General features: G+C 40.8%; 1 pseudogene; it reads right to left on the bottom strand.

Annotated features, from left to right (window-relative positions):
- Nucleotides 1-4,604: 4,604 nt before the first annotated feature.
- LOC102817896 lies at nt 4,605-5,552 on the bottom strand (annotated as a pseudogene).
- Nucleotides 5,553-6,470: the final 918 nt, after the last annotated feature.

Below are 6,470 nucleotides of genomic sequence, written 5' to 3' on the forward strand. Positions count from 1 at the left end.
GGGCTGATGAAATGAAATACAGATGGGTCTCCTGTGGTGCAATAGTGAATAATTGTTATCAGGACTGATTGTGAGGGTTGGAAATCTAAAGGTGGACATTTTGTAGCAAGGAGGGGAGTGACTGACTTTTCAGTCTAGGAGCAGAGGGCCCTGGGACCAGGACCATCAATGGAGAAGAGCAGAGAGTGGCATCCTACCCAGAGAAGCAGTGAAGCCTGAGATGGAGGTAGAGAAGACCACGTGAAGAGATGCAGTGGCTGGGGACTTCGGATCCAGAGAGGGAAAGGGGCTGAGGACTGTGTGTGGGGGGGTTGGGGGGGGCAGGCTTGCAGGGTACACCCTTTGGTTGGGTGAGGATGCATGGACAACATGGTAACTATGCCAATGAAACGATGTATGATAGAATGGATGTAAGACTAATGTTCTCCCATGTAGACTAGCACACAATTCACAATAAAACATTTACTTAATAATAATTTCTTAAAAGTGCATATTATAGAGATACTGTCCCAGTTAGGAATTGGCAACGCCAATTACTTAATCTCTATGTGTTTCATTTTTATCATACTTAAGCAAAAATCCTCATAACTAGACCAATAAATAACATCATATTGTCCAAAAAAAAAAGTGTATGAATTGTTGAATGGAAAGCTGATTTGCTCTGCAAACTTAACCCAAATTACAATAAGAAGTTAAGAGAAGGAAAAAAAAAATTTTTTTAAGATCGTAAAAATTACTTATTCTGTTAAAATAAAAATCACATGAAGATAATAATAGAAAGGGATTGAAGTTCATTAACACACAATTTGAAAATTGGGTAATAGTTCAATTATTGTTATTAAGTGTCTCTAAGTCAGTTCCCACTCACAGCCACTCTGTACAGAGCTTCCAAGGAGCAATTGGTGGGTTTGAACTACCATCCTTTTGGTTAACAGTCTAGTGCTTATCGTATAGCACCACACTTTCCAAGATAAGAGAATCTTCAGCTTATTAAGGAAGAAAACCCCAAACAGACAAAATAATTTGCAGCCAAGAAGGGTTTCACACAGCATTTTCTTGAAGAATAATTAAAATTATGATGAAATTACTCTAAAACATAGCTCTAGTCTGACCTTAGGGTCTCTGGTGTGTCATTCATTGTAAGATAAGCACTGGACTGCTAACTACAAGGCTGACAGTTCAAACTCACAAGCCGCTCTTCAGAAACCCTGTAGTGTTGTTGTGAGTTTGAACCCACTCAATAGCACTTAACAACAGCCTGATTTTTGGAGTCTGTTTCTTGGAAGTGGCTGCTCATAGGTAATTCTTCAAAAGAGCACATCTAAGGCAATATGGTCTTTACTAGTTGATCTAGTTTATTGTCTGACTCAGGTGACTTTTAGAAACCAGTGTCTTCAAGACTCAAGGTTTAAAAGGCCACCTAAAAGAAATGGCCAGGCTGGGTAACTCCAACTCCGTGGACTCCAGAAACCTGGATTCCAGGAGAAGTAAAATAAAAGTATAGATGCTCACCCAGGGCAACCTTCCCTCAAGACTCTGTCCCTTGAGATCATTTTGCCTCTATGATGTATGCTACTATAAAGTTTTTCTTTGCCTTCAGTAGGTGTCAAATTATTTTCTATTTGGTAATGTTGGAGAAATGAAAAGAAACAAGCAAATAAAGAAAAAGCAACACTACTGATATTGTTGTTAAGTGGCATTGAGTAGGTTCTGACTCATAGCCACTCTATATAGGGCTTCTTTGGTAGCTAAGGTTTTGTGTCAATTTGATTGGACTAGGATTCCCAATAAAATTGCTGTTGTTAAGTGCCATTGAATCAGTTCCAATTCATAATGACCGAGGCTACAAATCTTTGCAGGAGCAAAAAGCCTCAGTTTTCTCATGCAGAGTAGCTGGTGGGATTGAACCTCTGACTTTGTGGTTTGCAGTTCAGTGCTTATGTTACAGAACCATCTCACTTCCACCTATAAGATTGTTGTTATTTTTAAGTGCAGTTGAGTCGATTCTGACTCACAGGGACTGACTCACAAGGAGTGACTGGTGGGTTTGAACTGCAGACCTTGTGGATCAAAGTACAGTGCTGATCCTACAGCGCCACACCAGGAGTCCTACCTATAAGATTGTTGTTGTTGTTGTTAGTGCTATAGAGTTTGTTTCAACTCATAGTGACCCTGTATAGGATTCCCAAGAAGCAACTGGTGAGTTTGAACAGCCGACCTTGGGGTTTAAACAGACCTTGCAATCCAGTGTATTATTTTACAGTGCTACACTAGGACTCCTCCTATAAGATTGTTGTTGTTATGTGCCGTGGAGTCGGTTCCGACTCATAGCTACCCTGTACAGGGTTTCCGAGGCTGTAAATCTTTACGGGAGCAGAAAGCTTCATCTTTCTCCTGCAGAACAACTGGTAGTTTCGAACTGCTGATCTTAAGGTTGACAACCCGATTTGTAACCACTACGCTACCAGAGTTAAAAATGATTAATAATTGTTGCTGTTGTTGAACCTCTGACTTGGTGGTTTGCAGTCCAGTGCTTATGCTACAGAGCCACCTCACTCCCACCTATAAGATTGTTGTTGTTGTAGTTAAGTGCCATGGATGATGGGTTTTCCAAGGATGACTGATGGGTTTGAACTGCTGACCTTGTGGTTAGTAGTCCAGTGTTTAGCCTACAGTGCCACACTAGGACTCCAATTAATAATTGTTGTGGTTAAGTGTTGTTGAGTAGGTTCTGACTCATGGACCCTGTATAGGGTTTCCAGTTAGTGAGTTTGACAACCTGTGGTTCAAACCGACCTTGCAGTGAAGCCCTTATCCTACAGCGCCACACCAGGACTCCCAAGTTAAATGCTAAATATTATTGTACCATCCCTAATTCTGCCCTTTGGCTTTCTTCAGCAGTATCACAAAGAACTTCCTGAGACTGTCCTGTGGGTGGCCTTATCACTCCTAAATGTTCTGTGCCCCAGAATGACAGACTGGATATGGTAATTTGCTAGATCTAATGTGGCAAAATAAACAAGAAGTTCAAAGCATTTTTCTAATATTTTGTAATACGTTTTTCCACCAAACTCCTTTAATGGGGCATTGTTGCCTCAGTATTGCAGTTAGAGAGAGACAAAGGGATTTAGTGATTTCTCTCTGTCACAAGTCAAAGGTCTTTCAAAAAGAGAACAAAGTTCTTCAGACATCAGGCCTTTCTTACTTTTGCCTCAGCAAAGTAATCTCCCCTGAACAGTCTTTCCTGACAATATCACGTTTCTTCAGCTGAGTATTTAGGAGGCTTTTGGCAAGTCTAGTCACTTGAGACATCTTAATAACCAAAGTCACGTTTGATGGAAAAACTCATAAAAACATTGTGGGTAATTGAGGGCATCTTGTCAGCAGTCTGGCTTATATCATATGCATGATGCTACATATTTGGAATTCTGCACTAAGAGAGTAGACATATTTCTATAAAATTATCAGATGAGTTTATCTGATTCTTCTAACACAGTATTTTAAAAGGAGAAATGAGTGTTTTCAAAGAAGAAACTAGTTCTCAATTAGCTGGAAAGCATCATTGATTCAAAACAGTAAATGAAGTATTTATTATTGGCATAAGCAAATACATAAAATGGATCTTTGAGGCATTCTTTCAGGAAGCCAGGGGCAAAGGGTAGAATGGAAAGAAGAATTAAAAGAGAGGAAAGGCTTCAAAACTATGCAGTCTTGTCTTGGACATTTGCCAGGGAACGCTGGGTAATGAAGGATTAAAAACAAAACACAACAGAAAGGAAACAAGAGTAAGGAAAGGGTCACAAGGAATAAAGAGCTGGCGATGTGGTCAGTAGAAATGAAAAGATCCAATTCTTGGGGGTGGTGTGAGGAGGATGGGACATAGCAGTAAAAGACTGAGGTCAAACTCAGGGTAAAAAAAATAACAGCAAATAAATGAGCAGGGGTGAGGGTGGGGCAAAGAGAAGATGAATAAGGAGCTGGAGGAAAGGAAGAGCAAAGGAAGTACGTTCAACAGGAAATGGACCAAAATAGAAATGCATAGTGTCATCTGAAGGGAAAGGAGAGAGTGGACATTAACACTATTCAAATAGAAAAGCTCAAGGATAGATGCTTTTAAATAAAAAAAATAGGAACCCTTTGAATCACTTGCAATTATATAAACTCTATCTCTGTGAATTACAGAGAACAGAGACTCCAGATGTTGCTACAGAAATGGTTGGCACCCATACTTTTCCATCCTGAAAGTCATCTACCTTTCAAGGTCAGGAGGCTGGATAATGATCATTGATTTTATATATATATATGTAATTCTGGTAAAAAAAAAAAAATATATATATATAACAAAACATTTGCCAATTCAATAATTTTTACATGTATAGTTCGGTGACATACTACATTCATCATATTGTTGATCACTGTTTTTTTTTTTGGCTAAGTGCTCCAAAGACCTAAGGTGACTGGGGAGGGGAAGGGAAGGAAGAGAGACTGTCAACAACAAAGAAGAAGGTATTGATTGGGATGGATGTTTCAGTATTCTCAAAATTATATTATTTATTTATTGGTTATCAAATAATCCTTTGTTGAAGCATTTTCCTTTGTAGTTTTTAGCTAGCTGGGCATTCTACTGCAGCTCTGTTGATGTCATTTATGATGTCATGAGGGTGGTGACATTAACCATTAACATTAACAATGCAGCCCATAGACTGGGCAGCCCAGCTCTCTGGCTAAAGATTGGTACTGTATCTTTTGGGTGATGTTGATAATCTCATCAAAAGTGATATTTCTACTGTGCTTAATTTCTTAATATGTCTGTTTTTCCTGTCTCTGGGTGGTTCCTTGAAGGCTTTGATGATCAGGGTAGAGGCAGAAGGTACCACCTCAATCTGAGCCTATTTTCCTGAAGGGTCAGCTTCACCATAATCCTTAACCCCTTCCAGTCACTAGTTGCCTTAAAAATGTCAAACAGGAAAAGGTAAAAACATTCACTGCCCTCTCTGCCCAGGAGTCAAGCTAAAATGTTAATCAGGTTATTGAGCGGCACCAATCCTCTCCACCCAGGAGAAAAACTAGAATGTTAATCAGGTTACTGAATGGAACCAATCCTCTGGTTTCCCTCCTGTCTTCAAACAGATCCTCAACCTAATCTCGCCCAATTCTGACCCCATATAAGTCCGTGTTAACCTGCATTCTGGGTCTCAGAATCTGGAGAAGCTAGCTCCTCTGAGCCAGCCAGCTTAATAAAATCTGAAACTCTGCTTCATCTCTCCGAGTGGCTTCGGTTTCTTTGATGATGGATCAAGAGCTGCAGTGACCCAGGGCCCAGGGCTATTGTGGCACTCTTGGGCCCAGGGCTGCTGTGACACTCTCAAAAATAAAACTGCTGTAACATTGTCATCACCAACTTTTTTGGGAGACAGACACAGGAGGCTGATCTTGGAGGCCTGGGTGGATGTGTCACTGATTTCTTCACTGGTGCACCTCAGGTACATGACTTTTATCTTGTTGGGATCGAACTTCGGTAGCATGGAAGAGGCAGCTGGTATTGGATGAGCCTGGACACTAGGAGCCCCCAAAAGTTGTACCTAGGCCTCTTCTGGGCTGAAAGCCAACTCAAAATTATTTCATTAATAGGGCTGTACATTTAACTACACTGGAGTCAGGAAGGGACTAGGAAAAACCCAAACAGTATTTAGAATTTAGACATGTGGCTGACAGTATTAGTGCTCCATTCATAGCCCCTTGGCACCAAGACCAAAACTTCCTACTGCAAGCACAGGTAATTCTCAGCCTAGCACTTTCTCTCAGGGTAGATAGGAAGCTCCAGAGTGTAAACACCCCTGTGAGCAGCCTAAGCCAAAGATGAATGCTGTTGTTGTGAAGTGCCATCAAGTCGATTCCAACCCATAGCGACCCTGTATAGGGTTTCCAAGGAGCAGCTGGTGAGCTTGAACCACTGACCTTGTAGTTCAAACAACTTTGCAGTCTGACAAGATGTTTAAGATAAATACTCTTAGAAGCTCTGGTAGTGTACTGGTTATGAGTTGAGCTACTAACTTTAAGTTTAGCTGTTCAAAATTACAAGCTGTTCCACCGGAGAAAGATGAGGCTTTCTGCTCCCGTAAAGATTTATAGCCTCAGAAACCCTATATAAGTTCGCTATGAGTGGGAAACAACTCCATAGCACATAGCCACTACCACCAAGATAAATACTCTAGTCTGGGTGGGGGACAGAGGTATGGGGTTTGGAGCTACTAGACAACTCTGAAATGTATTCTACAGTATCTCCTGGTGGGATTAACTCCCAGTTGCCCATAACAGTAATTTACTCAATATTGTTGTTGGGTTAAGTGCTGTCGAGTTGGTCATATCAACTCTGTATAGGATTTTCAAGGAGTGGCTGGTGGATTTGAACTATTGTCCTTGTAGTTAGCAGTCAAATGCTTATCCTTCAGCACCATACCAGGACTCCA

Source organism: Chrysochloris asiatica, unplaced genomic scaffold (assembly GCF_000296735.1).
Source record: "Chrysochloris asiatica unplaced genomic scaffold, ChrAsi1.0 scaffold00062, whole genome shotgun sequence".
Classification (NCBI taxonomy): domain Eukaryota; kingdom Metazoa; phylum Chordata; class Mammalia; order Afrosoricida; family Chrysochloridae; genus Chrysochloris; species Chrysochloris asiatica.